Source organism: Panthera leo, chromosome B3 (assembly GCF_018350215.1).
Source record: "Panthera leo isolate Ple1 chromosome B3, P.leo_Ple1_pat1.1, whole genome shotgun sequence".
Lineage (NCBI taxonomy): Eukaryota > Metazoa > Chordata > Mammalia > Carnivora > Felidae > Panthera > Panthera leo.
In genome coordinates this window covers 53,478,146-53,497,997 of record NC_056684.1, presented here as the reverse complement: position 1 = coordinate 53,497,997, position 19,852 = coordinate 53,478,146, and the positions used below count along the sequence as shown (strand labels likewise).

The window sequence follows — 19,852 nt, the reverse complement described above, 5'->3', positions numbered from 1 at the left end:
ATCATTTCTCTTTTTCTCTATCACCTCACATTCCTGGTATCCTCTCTCCGAGATGGTCTTCAGGGAATTTCCCATTCTTCTCCCTATCTTTGGTTCCTACTCCCACACTCAGTTTTGTTTTGTTTTGTTTTGTTTTGCTGCTGCTGTTGTTGTTGTCTTATTTATTTGTTTTGAAAGAGAGAATCCAAAGCAGACTCCTTGCTTTCAGCATAGAGCCCTATGTGGGACTCTAACCCAAGAATCCCTATGAAATCATAACCTGAGCCCAAATCAAGAGTCAAACCATTAACCAACTGAGCCACCCAGGCGCCCCTGTCTTTTTTTTTTTTTTTTAATACCCAAATTCATCAAGGTGCTCAACAGAAAAAACAAAATACAAAAAAACAAACTCTAACAACCAACTTCCTTTCCTACCATCCATTTTCAAAACAGATGCAATTGTTTCCTTGTTATGAAAAATTTGCTAAGTTAGCAGTTCCCGGCAGCACTGTATATTTCATATCAGTCTTAAATCTTTTGGGAAAACTGTGTATAGCTTAAGTATAAAAGAGCTACCATATTTTTGCAGGTATTTCATTGTAACAGAAAGGAAATTAGCATTTATTGAAAGACTACTTACTGTATGTGAAGCACTATGTTTATTTATTACAATTTATTTAAAACCTTTCTGGCAGACACTTACTAGACCTCACCCTCCAGCTTTCCCACCCATGAGACACCGGGATTGTCCCTGGGGACTTAAGTGACCATGCCCAGCAACTCCATCCACAAAACTTTACCATCCAGGCAACCTAACTTTTACTAATTGGAGCATCCAATCACCTTTCTCTATGAGAGTACAAAGATCACCTTACAAGAAAGTTCAAATCTCTTGTTTTTGTAACACTGGGCCTTTAACTTTTGTTAAATGTGTATATATATGTTTTAGGATTATGTTCCTTGTTTGGCCAGAGACTTGGCTTCAGAGAATTTTAAACTTTCAGCCAGAGTTTGAGGGGATTCCAACCCCTTTTCTATTCTAAATCTCCAATCTGAAGAGTAAAAACACGTAGGTAAGAGGCACAAGAGTCCCGGCTTCCTCCGCGGCAAAGCCCCCGAAGCGTGTAACACCAAGGTGACTGAACTAGGCCCGACAAATGCAGGGCGCAGGGAACCGACAGGCAAGCATACGGAAACTTAGTCTAGCCTGAGCCCTGCCCTTGCCGCCCATCCCAAACTTCCCCTTTAGTCCTCCCTCCTCCCGGGTAAGGGCAGGACTGCGGAAGAGGAAGCGGTCACGGGCGCGCGCGCAGCCCCTCCCCTCCGTGACGTCCGAGACGCGACGCGTCGCAACGCAGTGCAAACTGGGAAAAGGGGATGCGCTGGGCTAGTTTCCGTCGGGCTAGCGAGGGCTAATTCTTCCTCGAGTTGGTGGAAGATGGGCCTTTGGCGAGGAGGCCGGCGTTAGTGAAGCGTTCCCGGCGCCACGGTGAGTGTGGGTCTGGGTCCTGTCCTGTGTTCCTCGGAAAGCTGTCTGCATTGAACACCCTTTCCTTTCACCAGCTGCTGGTCACTCGGGAGACCAGTCCTGTCCGCCGAGAGGGGTGGAACAACCCCGAACATAGAATCGGCTTTTAGAGGAAGGGCCCAACCTCGAGTCTTTCCCGCCGCCTACCTAGGGTTACCCAGGGAGTTTCGTGTAGTTTTTTTCAGGTTTTCCGATCTTAGAGGTGGCCTTGACCATTCCTCGTTCTTCTTCGACACTTAGACTCGACTTTGACCTGCTTCCTCTGGCCTCCGTTTTCGGATTTTCTGCTGTCGGGCTACAATTCCAGGCCTTTGATACCATCTCTCAGACTGTTTCCCAATCCCTCCTCTGTCCCAATCAAACTTGGTTTTAGTGAAGTCCAAGTATGAGTTTAAAGAGCCTATAAGCTCATCAGAATTAAAATATGACTTTCCCAAATAAAAGCTTTTGCTAAAATGTGGCCTCTCTCCTGGAGTTGCGGGACAAGTTAATTTCACCTCCACTCCACCTTGGTAATTTCAGAACCCTGAATCGCACTGATGTTCATTTATACATAAAGCTGTAGACCACACTTCTCGGGTTCATTCTTTTCTCCAGTTCATTCTATGACCTTGAAGCAAGTCATATAATCACTAACAAAGTATTTACCTGAAGGCATTTAATATTTGTTAAGCACCTTGAGGGTTTCAGATGAAAGGGATGTTACTCTTTCCGAATCTGCAAGCAGTCTTAGTTTTGTATGTCTTCTGCAGCCATTAAAAATATCAAGTGATATTGTTAAGGAGCTGTACCTGTTCTAGGCTTGCCCTGCGGCTTTGCTCTGTGAGCAGATTTTGCATTTTAACAGATTCTGTTTAAGGTTCATTGTCAAATGTCTTTCTGATGGATTTAAATAGTTTCTTGTGACTCCACAGTACTGGACCAGTTTGTCTGAAAGGTGATGTAGGTTGTGCTTTGCTTTTATCATATTGCTCTGGCTGCCTTGAAACGTGTATCCCTTTTTTTGTGGCACATTAGGCATATCTTTAAAATTAGATAGTAAGATTCTTATAATAGTAAAGCAACACTTGTTATTAATGACCTAAATATGCATTAATTGCATGTAAGCATGTAGGTATGTGTTCTTTAAGAAAACAATGCATGAGAAAAACAAAAACAATTTAAAGATGTCTTTCTAGCATTTAACTCTGTATATCCACTTGACCTTTATTAATCATTATGGTCATTTGTTTAGTAATATGAACATACTGGGAAAGATCCAAAATGGCTTCTGTAAAGTTCTAAAATCAAGCATATTAGATTTTTTTTCCCTTAAAATATCTAACATATTATCTACATGAAGTTGCAATTATTTTTGTAGAGATTAAGGGGAAAATGTGCCCATTAAATATGAGTTGATAACCAAATTAGATATAGTTAAGGAAGCATTTTTAAAAAACTATTGGTTATTGTCCCAGTTACCAATTGCTATATAACAAATCACTCCAAAGTAGCTTCAAACTACAATGTTTTATCTGTTATATTTCTCTGGGCTGCCTGGGGTCAGCTGGTTGATTCTCACTTAAGAGTTTCATGCATTTGTAGTTATATAGGCAGCTAGGTTTTGGAGTCATCTGAAAGCTTACCCGAGTGGGATATCCCAGATGGCTCATTTGTATGGATGGCAGTTGATGTTGTCTGGGAGTTCAGCTGGGGATGTTATCTGGAGCGCCTGCACATGGACTCTTCATGTGCCTTGGACGTCTCACAGCATGGAGTTTGAGTTTCAAGAGCAAGTATTTGAGGAGACAGAAGTGAAAGCTGTCTCTTAAAGCTGGACCCAGAAATTGGCATAGCATTGCTTCCAGCATTCTCTGTTAGAGCAGTCAGAGCCCTCCCCTAACCAAGTGATAGACCCTACCTTTTTTGGAGGGAAGAATATCAAAGAATTTGGGGCCATTAACCTACTATAATAAAGTTGTATTAAACTAATGTTTGGATTTAATAGTAGATGCGGAGTAAGGTACACTTCTGATTTCTTTAACCATAATGCTTTGTATCTTCACAGTACGTTATAATTTTCAAAGCATTTCTCTGTAGGTATTTTGTCATTTGGTACTTAGGAAAACTCTGTAGAAGCAGATGAATCGTTCCCATTTTGTAGATGACGTAAACTGAGGAGTAGCAGTGTTGGTGTTGGGAGGATTTAAGGAATTTGCCCAAAGTCATGTGCTAATAAATGGAAAGTGAAACCAAGACCTACAGTGCTCTAATAACATAAAACTTAATATAGTAAATGATGAAATATTATATTAAGCTTATTTGGAATTCCATATTTATCGCCATACTAATTCAAGTAAAACAGTACTCGTGTAGTGGTGAATAAAGTCAGTGTCTCCTCTAACACATTACAGTTTAGTTTTTCATAATTCTGAATTCTCTGAAGCATACCAATAATGATGTGAACCTGTATGTCTTTATAGTAAGTGAAATTGTTACATGTTATAATACCAATTTCAAAACAAATTAGTCCTGAAAAAGTTATGGGTATAGGAATCCTGAAGGTTTTATTTTAATTATTATTCTCTCAGTTACATAATTTTAAAAATGAAAATGATTTCTGAGGGCACCTGGGTAGCTCAGTTACACGTCTGACTTTGGCTCTGGTTATGATCTCATGGTTTGTGAGTTCGAGCCCATGTTGGGCTCCGTGCTGACAGTACGGCAGAGCCTTCTTGGGATTCTCTTCCTCTCTCTCTCTCTCTTTCTCTCTTTCTCTTTCTCTCTTTTTCTCTCTTCTTCTCAAAAATAAATAAACTTCAAAAAGAAAAAGAACATGGTTTCTTATTATTTTGATAGATCGGGAATCATAAGACTTAAAATATTGATATCAACTAGAGCCTAATTGTCATCGTCATACTGTTTCACTGCTTTTAGTAACATGCTTATATCCATTTTTTATGTCCATGGATCTGTCTTGACCACGTGTTAGAATTTACCTGAGGAGCTTTTAAAAAATACCTGTGTGCAAGTCCCATGCTCTAAGATTCTAATATAAGCACTTAGGAGTGGGTTCTGTGCATCAATATTTTTAAAAATTCTTTAGGGGATTCTACAGCTAAGATTGAGAAGCATGTCTGCTTTTGTTTATGGTGGTTTTTGGTACATACTAAGTATGATCTGGTTCCCTGTTCATCTATTCTTGCATATGCTAAAAAAATTAAGGAGATAGGGAGAAGATGTACGAAATGGATTAAGGTTATAAATGTAAGTAGACACCTGTTACAGAAAACAGTTACCCTTCTGGTTTCTTTCTAGGAATAGTCTTAATTCAAGTTACAGATTTTGGCATGGTTTGTTAGTACCTATATGATGGTTCTTTGCTTTATATTAACATTATGTACTTCTCTTTCATCTTAAAAGGTGGAAGCTTTGTTAGGAGGTATAGTCTGTGTATTTCTTATAGCTTCTGACATGGCACCTTGAATAGATGTAGGTAGTCTAATAAATGTTTGCCAAATAGAAGACAATTTATACAGTCTTCAGAACTAGGACTAGTTACTTTATTCTTTTTTTTTTTTCTTTTTAAGCATTGTAAGAACTTAAAGTTCTTTGAAGCTCTTTTTCTGTGCTTTTCATGACGTTGCACTTATCTGGTTTTTCTTCAGGCTGTTTCTTTCCTCTTTTAGAAACATTCCCTTTCATACTCCTCCCCACCAGGTTCTGAGCCCTTCAAGTATATTATCAGTTATAGAGAAACAAGATCTTATTTCCTTGATTCATTCTCCTGATTTATTATTAGCATAAATGATGTCTGTGTTTTAAAAACTATTATAGAGGTTTTAAAGTATACATAAAAGTGAAGAAAATCAGATTATTTTGAACCACATCCTAGATAATATATCATTTAAGTGTCAATACTTTGTTATCTCCCAAAACAATAGGGATTATCAAAATTAACATTAATGCTTTAATAGTTGATTTAATATTTGTCTGGTCTCTCTATGGACCAAGTCTCTAATTACATATTTATATCTCTGTCAAGACATCTTTAGATGTTGTTCTTTTTGTATATATGTTCAAAATTTTCTGTAAATCAATAGTTCTCATTTGGGAGTAATTTTGCCCCCCAGAGGGCATTCAGGAATGTCTGGAGACATTTTTGATTGTCACAACAGGATGGAGATGAATACTACTGGCATCTAGTGGGTAGAGTCCAGGGATGCTCCTAAATATCCTACAATGCAGAGAGCAGCCTCCCACAACAAATTTTTATCTGGTCCAAAATAGGAGTAGTGCCCAGGTTGAGAAGTGCTGCGGTAAACTGACATTTTTAAGACCACAGTATTCATTTTGTTGTTGTTGTTAGTAGCACTACCATCCTGTGGTGTGTGTGTGTGTGTGTGTGTGTGTGTGTGTGTGTACACAAGAGAAAATTTTCTGTTTCAGTCTGTTACAAAAGCACGCTTCTGCCTTTTTGTGTTCTCTTAAGTGCAACGGCCTGCTAATTATTCTTATCCAAGAATAGCTGTAAGGGATTACAAAGTATTATTCTTTTGTTCTTGTTTCTTCACATTCATCTTGTATATTCCCACTTTGACCTGCCCTGAGATATCATATTTCCCTTCAAAACTGGTTTAGGGGTGCCTGGGTGACTCAATTGGTTAAGCGTCCACCTCTTGATTGTGGCTCAGGTCATGATCTCATAGTCGTGAGATTGAGCCCCCATGAGATGGAGCCCCACGTTGGGGCCTAAGAGTCTCTCTCTCCCTCTCCCCTGCTTGCTCTTCTCTCTCCCTTCCTCTCTGTCTCCCTCTCTCCCTCCCTCCCTCTCTCTCTCTCTCTCTCTCTCTCTCTCTCTCAAAAAAAACAAAAAAAACTAGTTTATTGCCTGCTGAATAAAATATAAACAATACTTGACGGCTTCAGAAGTCCTCCATAATATGACTCCATCTCCTTACCTAATATAATTTATTGTTAGCCAACCATTATTAAGTGTTGACTGTAAGGACTGAGGTAGGTGCTAGGGATCTAGCATGTCAGAGTAGTGACATGTAAAGAATACATTTGCATGTAATCCATTGATCTGATAATTTCCCAGTACTGATGGTGCCCAATTTACAATGGTTTGACTTAGGATTTTTCAACTTTTTGATGACGCAGAAGTGATACACATTCAGTAGAAACCGTACTTCAAATTTTGAATTTTGATCTTTTTCCAGGCAACACTATGTGGTATATTCTCTTGTGATGCTGGGCAGTGGCAGTGAGCCAGAGCACCCAGTCAGCCATGTGATAGTGAGGGTAAACAACTGATACACTCCCAACTATTCTGTTTTCAGTTTCAGTATAGTATTCAATAAATTATATGAGATATTTAACACTTTATTGTAAAGTAAGTTTTGTGATAGATGGCTTTGCCCAACTATTGGCTAATGTAAGTGATCTGAGCACGTTTAAGGTAGGCTAGGTCAAGCTATGATGTTTGTTAGGTTAGGTGTATTACATGCATTTTCAGCTTAATAATATTTTCAATTTATGATGGATTTATTGAGACATTACCCCATCATAAATTGAGAAGGATTTATAATCCCTATAGTATTCCTTATTTTTTTCATTGCCTTCCCATACTAATTCCTCATTTTGTGTCTTTGTTAACATTGGTTTCCTCTTCTGGAATGCCCTCCTTTCTCTCTGTTCATAACTAAATCTCATCCATAGGGCTAGTTTCTGTCTCTGCTTTATCACATCATCATGAGCACTGCATGTTTATGAGGTATGAGGGTCTTAAAACCTAGTCATAACTGTCATTTGGCCCAAATACCATACTAAGGCAAAGGCAATGACATAGATTACACATACTGTAGACCTGAGATCAAGAAATGAACTTCCAAGAACTGGGGCCATCAAGGATGGAAGAAGCGGACCTTAAGTTGGTCCTTGAAAGCAGAAGGACCAGCACAAAAGAGAAGAGAGTGGCTGGAAGAAGCTACACTGCATTTTCTCCTTCTTTTGACTTCCCAGTGACTGGAGTCACATATTAATGTACAGAGTAGCAATTAGTTGATGGCTTATTATTTAATAAGTATTAGATTGGTCTTGGTAACTAAACTAAGATTTGAATCAGAAGCCCTGTGGTGACTCTCTTTATCCTCTAGAGCAGTGTCACTCGAAGTAGTCTGTGTGATAGGCTTGAATATGAATCAGTGGATTGCTTTCTTCACAGAGAAAGTCTTGCTACTATAACAACTTCGGTGTGCTTAATTGATTTACATTCTTTCATAAATTTCTTATTTTATCACACACGGGTAACAGTTCCCCAACCATCACTGATCTGTGGGCCACACTTGGAATAGCATTACTCTGCAGAACTTGTACACTTTTTCATTTGTAACCTATAGTAAGAAATACATTTTACATTTCAACCCAGTGTTCTGTATATGCATACGCATATAAACAATACTGAAGTTTGATGAAACAATACTTAACCTTACCATATGTGACATGCTCTCATATTTTCTCGTCAATTTTATTTTTTAAATGCTGATTGTGACCTTCTAAATGGTCTTAAAAAAATAAGGAATACTATAGGGATTACAAATCCTCATTTTATGATGGGGTAATGTCTCAATAAATCCATCATAAATTGAAAATATCATTAAGCTGAAAATGCATGTAATACACCTAACCTAACAAACATCATAGCTTAGCCTAGGCTACCTTAAACGTGCTCAGATCACTTACATTAGCCAATAGTTGGGCAAAGCCATCTATCACAAAACCTACTTTACAATGAAGTGTTAAAAAATTTTTTTGAGTATTTATTTTGAGAGAGACAGAGTGTGTGTGTGCGTGAGAGCAGGGGAGGAGCAGAGAGAGAGGGAGAGATAGACTCTCAAGCAGGCTCCATGCTGTCAGCACATAGCCCGACATGGGGCTTGATCCCATGACTGTGAGACCACAACCTGAGCTGATAGTTAAGATTCGGACACTCAACCAACTGAGCCACCCAGGTGTAGGTGGATTTTTAAGACACTGCTGTCACACAGCAAGTGCTAGACACATAGCAGATACTTAGAAAATACTTAGAAAATAAGTTTTAGCAGTCACTAATTCTTGAAGGGGTTGAGCCTTTTAATACTTTAGGATTACTTTATTATTTTTTTTAAATCTATTTATTTTGAGAGAGCATGAGTGGGGAAGGGACAGAGAGAGAGAGAGAGAGAGAGAGAGAGAGAGTGAGTGTGAGTGAGAGAGAGAACCCCAGGCAGGCTCTGTGCTGTCAGACAGCAGAGCCCAATTCAGGGCTCGATCCCATGAACTGTGAGATCATGACCTGAACTGAAATCAAGAGTTGAACGCTTAAGTGACTGAGCCACCCAGGTGCCCCAACTTTAAGAGTACTTTAAAACATTTCATGAGGTGTGCCTGGGTGGCTCAGTCAGTTAAGCATCTGACTCTGGCTCAGGTCATCATCTCACAGTTTGTAAGTTCAAGCCCCATATCGGGCTGCGTGCTGACAGCTCAGAGCTGGAGCCTGCTTCAGATTCTGTGTCTCGTCTCTCTCTGCTCCTCCCCTGCTCATGCTCTGTCTCTCTCCCCCTCTCTCAAATATAAACATTAAAAAAAATTTAAAACATTTCATGAATACTTACTACTCTTTGGCATTTAAATTAGAATGAGTATAGAATGCCTTATATGACATATAAGGCAATCAGAAGATATAATGAGTGCTATTGCTGTCAGAAGGGTAGAGATGAGATGAGATGATGGATGCCTGCTGGAGACAAACTTTGCTTTCCTTTCAGCTTTGCCAAGAACCCAGGCAGTGGCTCGTGTGAAGCCCTAGTTCAGATATCAGGACCAGTTTGAATACCACAAACCTCAGTCTTCACTTTTTTACTTTTTAGTCTTTGTGGTTCAGGTCATCTCACTTCTACTTTTTCTCTTTGGAAAAATCAGAAGGAGGTCATAAACAGAGGTGGATACATCTGCCTTCCCTTTCCTTCCCCCATTGTTAGCTCATTTCAGTACTGTCTGGATTTCACTTTTGGAGCATTGCCGTTTAACTGAAGCTGAAGTATTTCATCTTTTTTTTTTTTTTTTTAAGTTTATTTATTTATATTGAGAGAAAGATAGCAGGGGAGAGGCAGAGAGAGAGGAGAGAGAATCCCAAGCGGGCTCCACCCTGTCAGTGCAGAGCCCTATGCGGGGCTCAAACTCACGAACTCTGAGATCATGACCTGAGCTGAAATCAAGAGTCAGATGGTTAACTGACTGAGCCACCCAGGCGCCCCTGAAATATTTCATCTTTATCAGATTTACACATCTTAAGAAAATTAATTTTTTAGACGAACTTTAATTTTTCTTACATATCCTTTTTTGTTTTTGTTTTTAACTTACAAACCTTTCTGAAGCATAACACAGTTTTAGTGGGCTGTATGTTATATTCAGTTCTAGAGCTAAACAAGTAGACTGTATAAATTGAGTTCTATACATATTAAACATTTTATAAGGATCAGTAGGATTGTTGTGACAACAAACTGCTGCTGCTCTTTTTCTTGTTTTTACTGTTACAGCCCAAATAAATTATGAATTCATCCAGTGATACAGCCCTTAATTTATTTTGTCAGTCTATTTTGAAATCTCTTTAGAGGTTTTCACTTTAAAGTGTAGCAGAATGACTTATCAAGAATTTAACACATTAAATTTCGCATAGATTTAAGTTACACATGTATCCTTCTTTGCTGTCTTATTTGTTTAGGGGAAATACTCTTTACCTTGTACTTTGACTTCTGTAGAATGTGTGCTTGTAGAGACAAACAGCAATTAAGGCAATACTGTTAAGTATTTTTAATACCAGGCATCTTATTTAACAGCATAATTTATATAATTTTGTGAATGAAAATGAAAACAACCTTGGTCCTTTTATTAGAGAAAATGTTTTCTTATTTCAGCTATTCTCAAAAATCAAATAAGGACAGGGGTGCCTGGCTGGCTCAGTCAGTAGAGCATGCTACTCTTCATCTCGGGGTTATAAATTGGAGTGGGTGTAGAGATTATTTTATAAAAATAAAATCTTTAAAAAAAAAATCAAATAAGGACAGAGAAGTTCACTTTAAAAAATACAATCTTTCTCCCAGAAACCCTCAGAAAAAACTTTGTCACCATAATCTTATTATTGTACTTTCCCTCCATGTATCTAATTGTTAGCCAATCCCTGTTATTCTACCTTTGCAGTGTCTCTTGTATCTGCCTCCTCCATTCCATCTCTCCTGCCCTAGTTCTGACCTTCATCATCTTTCCTTAGGATCATTATCATAGGTTACTAGTGTCTTCTTTATCTCCAGTCTTTTAAAACCTAACTTTGTAGTGTTGCCAGTTTGGATCATGTAACTCTCTTCTTCAGAACCTTATGGTTACTACCTTTAGAAAACAAAATAAATGCTTTAATGTGACATTCAAGGCCTTCCATTTTCTGTTCCCAGACTATTTTTTCAGGCTTTCCTGTCTAGTAGGTCTTAGTTCGTTCCCTATATCGGCTAGTTCCTAAAGATGTTCTTTGATTTTTTTTCCTGTCAAAAGCCTTTTACCAAGATTCACATAAATGCTGTCTCTTCCAAGATCCCTCTTCTCATGGTTAATCTTCCTTGTTAATTTTTCTTATTGTACAATGTTTGTAACTCTTTATAGTTGGATATCTTACTGTGTTCTATTACCATTGCTTCCAGCTTTCTCTTTCACGTTAATTTTTTTAAACTTGTTGAGGAAAGAGATATCTAATCTTTGAGATCTTGGCAGCACAATATCTTTTATACAGCAGGATATCTGTGAATGCTTGAATCGAATTTAATCTTGAGATAGCTAATGGTTTCCTATTTTAAGTTACCTGGGTAGCATATTTAGTTTTTGTATTGTCTTTCAAAGATCCAAGCTTTAAAGGTAATCATGAAAAACAGATGCAACTGAGAATATTGTCTAGACCTTAATTTTAGAAGGTTCAGATCAATAGCCTTCTTTCCCAGCCAAGAAACCTAATTGTCATGAATCAACAAAATAGACTCTATCTGACTTTTTGAACATATATTCTGCGGTTAGACCACTAACTTGTGACCCAGATAGAGAATAGAGTTGGAAAAACAGGTACTGTCAGACTGGTACCTGGTTACTCTGCCTAACTCTGGCTTTAGTCCCTGTCTTAGTACACTTACTAGTATCACCAACAAAAAATGATTGGGTTTTGGGGGAATTACATTTCAAGAGGTGGTTTGTATTGGGGGAGCAGATATTTGTTCACTGTTGGCTAAGTAAGCCTAAGATCTTAGCTGAGCTACTTGAGGGCAGAAGAGTCAGCAATAGCTCTTGTTACCATTATCTGTCTTCTGGTCTCATTAATAGTTCCAGCTCCACTGTCCCCTGCCCTCTGCTATATGTTTCCTTAAACACCTTCCTTAAGAGTTTCTTGACTTTACTGTGCTTTCCTTTAGTCAAATGTATTACTCCTCAACTGTTGCTTTTTATATTTCAGTAGAAATCATGTTCCTGGAGCACCATCCCACTCTATCCCAACATTCTCTTTTTTATTGCCAGTTTTTTATTTTTCAAGTTATCTACAATGTTTCCATTTCTTTATTCCTTAATGCTCATGCTTTTGCTTCTATTCACACCACTGAATGGAAGCTATATTCCAAAAGATTTATGTATCAGGCTCTTCCAATATTCTAAATATATTTTTTTAAATCAATATTTTAAAACATACATATTTTGTCTTTGTTTTACCCATACTTCCTAACTTTCACATGTGTCTGGGTGTTTTCATATTTATATGTAATTGCACATTTTTATTCATATTTGCATTGTTATACTCATAGTTAATTGCTTTCTTTAAAATTTTTTATGAGATCTATGTTAAGTACATTACTTAAATTCTTTTATATGTTATGAAGCATGACAATAAAATGATTACCGTATGATCACCTTCAAATGTGCCACTGAAGCTGAGGAATAAAACCTTACTGACACCTTGTATGTGTCTCCTGATTACATCCTCTGTCTGCCTCTCCGGATACAGAATTTATGTTTATCATTTCCTGTCTGTCTTTATAGATTTATCTTATTTGTATCTTTAAGCAATACACTGTTTAATTTGTTTGAAAACTTTATACAAATGGTGTTATATATATTCCTGCTTTTTCACTCAGAGTTAGGGGGATAGGCAGGAGGTGGGAATGGGGGACAAAAGGGTGTTCTGTGGTAAACTGTTTATCTTGGAAAGTCACGGACCATGTCTTATATACCCTTTATATCTTTAACACATAACATAGTGTTTTTTGCAAGTTAAGATACTCAGACAATGCTGTAGTCTCTGTAATTGTGAGGAAATCCAAGGGATCCCTGTCATACTCTACTTAATGGGTGCTGTGACCTGTTTTTGTGATGAATTGTTGATGAATTAGATATGTAACTAGAAGGGCATTTAATGTTTTTGATCCATTTGGGAATGATGGTGTGGTCCAAAGGTTTTTTTTCCTCCCCTATCCCTTTGGCTTTAGTCACAGAACACAGGGTGGAGAGAAAAGTGTAGAAAGTGCTTCTGTATAAGACTTGTTCCTAAATGCAGAGATCTGAAACTGCTAAGTAAAGCATTTGATTAAACATGTGTTTGTAGGTACATAGAGCAAGTATAAGATGGAAAAACATGAATGTTATAAAAATGTAACTTTTAGAGAAAAATAGACAGCTAGGTTTGGTGACTAAGGCAGTCGGTTGATTGTACAGGGTTAGAAGGAATAAGTTTTAAAAAATCACAAAATATTAGTATTTAATATAAAACATGACTAGAATCAAAGCAAATCAGTGTGCCTTTGGAGTTTCACAAAAGTGAACAGATGCCTTTTTCCCCCTAAGTTGTACCTTACTCAGCTTTTCAGGATTAGATGTTCATTGATGACCACTCATCTAATAAAAGTAAACTGATAAAAGGAAGAGCATTAAGATAGTGAAAGGAAATGATGGGGGAAAAAGTTGCAGTCTGTTAAATGCATTAATGTAGTTACAGGCATACCTTGGAGGCATTGTGAGTTCAGTTCCAGACCACTGCAATAAAACAAATATTGCAATAAAAAGAACCAAATGAATTTTTTTGTTTCCTAATCCATATGAAAGTTATGTTTACACTGTACTATAGTCTATTTAGTGTGCAATAGCATAGGTCTAAAAAACTACATTGCTAAATTAAAAAATACTTTATTGCTGGCTGGGAAGATGGTAGAGTAGGAGAACCCTAAGCTCACCTTGTCCCAGAGTTACTACTAGATAACACTCACATCAGTGTAAATGGCCCAGAAAATGATTTGGAGACTGGCAGAACAAATTCCACAGCTAAAGGTGTGGAAGAAGAAGGCCCCATCAGAGAAGGTAGGGAGGGCAGAGATACAGTTTGGAAGCAAAATGAACTGCAGCTATCTATGGTGGGGAGGGAACTGGTGGTAAGAAGAAGGGCAAAAAACAGAGAGCTTCACACCAGAGAGCCCACACAGGGGAGACATTTTCCCATAGCATTTGCTTTGAAAGCGAGAGGAGCTGCATTTTGTGAGTTCTTACGACTGGTGGGACTTAGAGCCTGGGATTTTACTGGTGGGACTTAAAGCCTGGGATTTTAAAAATCAGCAGGCTCGGGCTCTTGGAGAGCCAGGAAGTGTGGCCTAGAGAGGCAGGGATCACAGAGAGACCCCAACAGGAACAAAGGAGCTGGCACACTCCCCCCAGTATAAACACAGTGCCACCTGCAGGAACCAGCATAGCACCAACACTCACTACCTAATTTGCTTACACCAAGCCTGATCCCTGTACTTTGGCAGATCGCCCTTCCCAGTCACACTTGGCTCAGTCTGGGCACTGCAGGCCCCCTCCCCCAGAAGACTGGCACAGACCCCACCACACCTTGTCTCCTGACGCATGCATTTTGTGGGACCTCACTTCTACCGGCAGCAGTGACACATCTCATTTTGCAAGCAGACCACCACACACCTTGTTAAAATGTGTCCCACCCCACCCGGGATCAAACACTGCCCACAACAGGCAAAGAGAGCCTCTGCAGACAACTGGATTGAAGGAAAAAGAGGCCAGGTTCTCAACAGCAGAGCACATGCAACACACATGGGAGATACTCCCTGAAGCACCAGGCCCTGGGGAACAGGGGACATTGAACACAGGACATTATAGGACCTCTTCTTCATAAGGCCATTAACGTGAAGAGCAAGAGATGTAGCTTACCTTCTTACCACAGAGAAACAAAGTTAACAAAATGAGGAGACAGAGAAATATGTCCAAAATGAAAGAACAAGACCACACCGCAACAGAAGACTAAGTGAAATGGATATAATGTGCCTGCTAAAGAATTTAAAGTAATGATCACTAAGATAACTCACTGGACTTGAGAAAAGAGTGGAGTACATCAGTGAATGAGACACTTAACAAAGAAGACAGAACCAGATATCAAGAACACTATAAATGAGGGACACCTGGGTGGCTCAGTTGGTTAAGTGTCCAGCTTCGACTCAGGTCATGATCTTGGGGTTCGTGGGTTCAAGCCCTGCATCGGGCTCTGTGCTGACAGCTCAGAGCCTGGAGCCTGTTTTGGATTCTGTGTCTCCCTCTCTCTCTGTCCCTCCCCTGCTCCTGCTCAGTCTCTCTCAAAAAAAAAAAAAAAAAAAAAAAAAAAAAAAAAAAAACCACTAAAGAAAAAAAAAGGAACACAATAAATGAAATTACAATACACTTGATGGAATAAATAGCAAACTAGTTGAGGCAGAGGAACAAATTAATGACCTGGAAGAGTAATGGAAAGTAACCAAGCTGAGCAAAGGAGAGGAAAGGAAATTAGGTAAATTGAGAATAGTTGTAGGGAACTCTGACTCCATCAAGTGTAGTAACATCTGCATTATAGGGATCTCAGAAGAAGAAGAGAAAAGGGGATAGAAAATTTATTTGAAGAAATAATAATAGCTGAAAACTTCCTTCATCTGGGAAAGGACACAGAAATCCAAGTCTAGGAGGCGCAGAGATCTTCCCAAAAAAATTAATGCAAGGAGGTCCATACCACAAAACATAGTAATTAAAATGGCAAAAAGTAGTAATAAAAAATTCTTAAAGCAGCAAGAGAAGATAGTTACATACAAGTGAAGCCCCATAAGCCTGTAAGCAGATTTTGCAGCAGAAACTGCAGGCCAGAAGGGAGTGGCATAATATATTCAAAGTGCTGAAAGGGAAAAATCTGCAGCCAAGAATACTCTATCCAGAAAGGCTAGCATTCAGAAGAGAAGGAGAGATAAAGAGTTTCTCAGACAAACAAAATTAAAGGAGTTCATAAGTGCTAAACCAGCCCAACAAGAAATATTAAAGGGAAATCATTGAATGGAAAGGAAAGACCGTGAGAGGATGAAAAGTAGAAAACACAAGAGCAGTAAAAATGAGTATTTCTGTAAAAATTAAAGGATTCATAAAAGGATGTAAAATGTGACACCATATACCTAAAACATGGGGTGGGAGAGGAGTACAAAGTGGATCACCAACTTAATATAGATTACTATATATATAAGATGTTATAATAAACCTAAGAGTAACCACAAATAAAAAGCCAGTAATAGGTATGCAAAGAACAAAGAGAAAGGAATTCCAGTATATCACTAAAGAAAACCAATAAATCATGAAAGAGCAAGAGAAAAAAGGATCAGAGAAAATCTGTAGAAACAACCACAAAACAAGTAATAAAATGGCAATAAATACATATCTATCAACAATTACTTTGAACATAAATTGAATGCTCCAGTCAAAAGACATAAGGTGATAGAGTGCATTAAAAAAAAAAAAAAGACCCATGAATAATGCTGCATACAGGAGGTTCATTTCAGACCAAAGACACCTGCAGATTAAAAGTGAGGGGATGGTGAAATACTTATCTTGTAAATGGATGTCAAAAGAAAGCCAAGGTAGCAATACTTACATTGGGCAAGATAGACATTAAGGCAAGGCTGTAACAGACAGACAGGGACACTATATAATCATAGAGGGGACAATCCAGCAAGAAGATATAGCAATCGTAAATATTTAATGTACCCAACATGGGAGCTCCCAAATACATTAAACAGTTAATAGCAAGCATAAAGGAAATCATTAGTAGTAATGCAATAACAGAAAGGGACTTTATTATCCCATTTACATCAATGGACAGATCATCCAAGCAAAATGAACAAGGAAACAGTAGCTTTATTTTTAAATTATGTTTGTTTAAGTAATCTCTACACCCAGCATGGGGCTTGAACTCACAACCCCTAGATCAAGAGTCACATACTCTTCTCACTGAGCCAGTCAGTCACACTGAAAACAGTAGCTTTAAATGACCACTGACCAGAGGGATTTACCAGGTATATTCAGAATATTCCATCATAAAACATCAGAATATGCACTCTTTTCAAGTGACATGGAACATTCTCCACAAAAGATCACATATTAGGCTACAAAACAAGTCAACAAATTCAAGAAGATCAGTAATATACATCTTTTCTGACCACAACACTATGAAACTAGAAATCAACTACAAGAAACTATCTGGAAAGAGCACTACATGGAGGTTAAATAACATGGTACTACACAATGAATGGGTCAACCAAGAAATCAAAGAAGAAATCATAAATTTCATGGAAACAAATGAAAATGAAAACACCACAGTCTAAAATCTTCGGGATGCAGCAAAAGTGGTTCTAAGAGGGAAGTGTATAGTAATACAGGGCTACTTCAAGAAGCAAGAAAAATCTCAAACAACCTAACCTTACACCTAAAGGAGCTAGAAAAAGAAGAACAAACATACCTAAAACCAACAGAAGGAAGGAACTATTAAGATTGGAACAGAAATAGATGACATAGAAACAAAAACAAAAAAATAGAACAGATCAATGAAATCAGGAGCTGGTCCTTTAAAAAGATCAACAGAATTGATAAACCTCTAGCCAGACTCTTCAAAAACAAACAAACAAACAAACTTGAATAAACAAAATCACAAATGAAACAGGAGGCATAACAACCAACACCACAGAAATACAAACAATTATAAAAGAATATTATGAAAAATTATATGCCAACAAATTGGACAACTTAGAAGAAATGGATAAATTCCTAGAAGTATATAATCTACCAAAACTAAAGCAGGAAGAAATAGAAAATTTGAACAGACTGATTACCAGCAAGGAAATTGAATGACTCATCAAAAACTGCCAACAAGGGGCACCTGGGTGGCGCAGTCGGTTAAGCGTCCGACTTCAGCCAGGTCACGATCTCGCGGTCCGTGAGTTCGAGCCCCGCGTCAGGCTCTGGGCTGATGGCTCGGAGCCTGGAGCCTGTTTCCGATTCTGTGTCTCCCTCTCTCTCTGCCCCTCCCCCGTTCATGCTCTGTCTCTCTCTGTCCCAAAAATAAATAAAAAACGTTGAAAAAAAAAAAAAATTAAAAAAAAAAAAAAAAAAACTGCCAACAAACAAAAGTCAGGACCAGTCGGCTTCACAGGCAAATTCTACCAAACATTTAAAGAAGAGTTAATACCCACTCTTCTCAAACTATTCCAAAAACTAAAAGAGAAAGAAAAACTTCAGAATTCATTCTATGAAGCCAGTATCACCCTGATACCAAAACTAAATAAAGACACCATAAAAAAAGAGAACTATAGGCCAATATCTCCATACTAACAAACTGAATCCAACAATACATTAAAAAAAACACCATGATCAAGTAGATTTATTCCTGGTATGGCAGGATGGTGGGTTCAGCATTCACAAATCAATCTCTGTGGTAGATCACATCAGTAAGAGAAAGGATACAAACCATATGATCATTTTAATAGATGTAGAAAAAGCATTTGACAAAGTACAACATCCATGACAAAAACCCTCAACAAAGTAGGTGTAGAGGAAACATATGTCAACATAATAAAGTCCATCTATGAAAAACCCACAGTTAACATCATACCCAGTGGTGAAAAACTGAAAGGTTTCCCCCTGAGATCAGGAACAAGACAAGGATGTCCATTCTCACCACTTTTATTCAACATAGTACTGGAAGTCCTAGCCACAGCAATCAGACAACAAATAGAAATGCATCCATATTGGTAAGGAAGAAGTAAAACTTTTACTCTTTGCAGATGACATGGTACTGTATATAGAATACCCTAAAGCATAAACCAAAAAAAGTACCAGAACTGATAAATTAATTGGTAAAGTCACAGGATACAAAATCAGTGTGTACACACAGGATACAAAATCAGGTACACAGGATACAAAATCAGTTGCATTCCTATGCACTTATAAAGAAGCAGCAGAAAGTGAAATTAAGAATTCCATTTACAGTTGCGCCAAGTACAATAAAATATCTAGGAATAAATTTAACCAAGGAAGTGGAAGACCTGTACTCTGAAAACTATAAATCACTGATGAAAGAAATTGAGGATACAAAGAAATGGAAAGACAGTCTATGCACATAGGTTGAAAGAACAAATATTGTTCAAATGTCTATACTACCCAAAGCAATCTACGGATTTAATGCAATCCCTGTCAAAATAGCAACTCAAACTAGAACAAACAGTCCTAAAATTTGTATGGAACCACAAGAGACCCCAAGTAACCAAGGCAATCTTGAAAAATAAAAAATGAAACTGAAGGTATCACAATTCCAGACTTTTATTACACAGGTGTAGTAATCAAAATAGTAGGATACTGGCATAAAAATAGACAATAGATCAATGGAACAGAATAGAAAACCCAGAAATAAACCCACGATTGTATAGTCCCTTAATCTTCAGCAAAGGAGGCAAGAATATACAATGGGAAAAAGACCAACAAATCGTGTTGGGCTATCTGGACAGCTACATGCAAAAGAATGAAATTGGACCACACAATGTATTTCTTCATACACAAAAATAAACTCAAAATGGATTAAAGACCTACATGTGAGACCTGAAACCACAAAAATCCTAAGAGATCATAGGCAGTAATTTCTCTAACATCGGCCATAGCAACATTTTTCTATATATATCTCATGAGGCAAGCGGAAAAATAAACTCTTGGGGCTACATCAAAAAGCTGCACGGTAAGGGAAACAAAGGCCAACTAGTGAATGGCAGAAGATATTTGCATATGACATATCTGATAAAGGGTTAGTATCCAAAATATATAAAGAACTTATACAACCCCATACCCCAAAACAATAATCTAGTTTAAAAACAGGCAGAAGACATGAACAGACATTTCTTCACAGGAGACCTAGGGCGCCTGGGTGTCATAGTCTGTTAGGTCATAATCTCATGGTTTGTGAGTTGGAGC

The 19,852-nt window shown here is 38.0% G+C and overlaps 1 protein-coding gene across 1 annotated transcript in view; it reads left to right on the top strand.

Annotated features, from left to right (window-relative positions):
• The first annotated feature begins 1,351 nt into the window (after window positions 1–1,351).
• Window positions 1,352–19,852, top strand: part of USP8 (ubiquitin specific peptidase 8) — a 77,292-nt gene continuing 58,791 nt past the window's right edge. The window contains exon 1 of the mRNA XM_042942047.1: window positions 1,352–1,468. The gene's annotated coding sequence lies outside the window, so the exon portion shown is untranslated. The remainder of the gene's footprint in view (window positions 1,469–19,852) is intronic.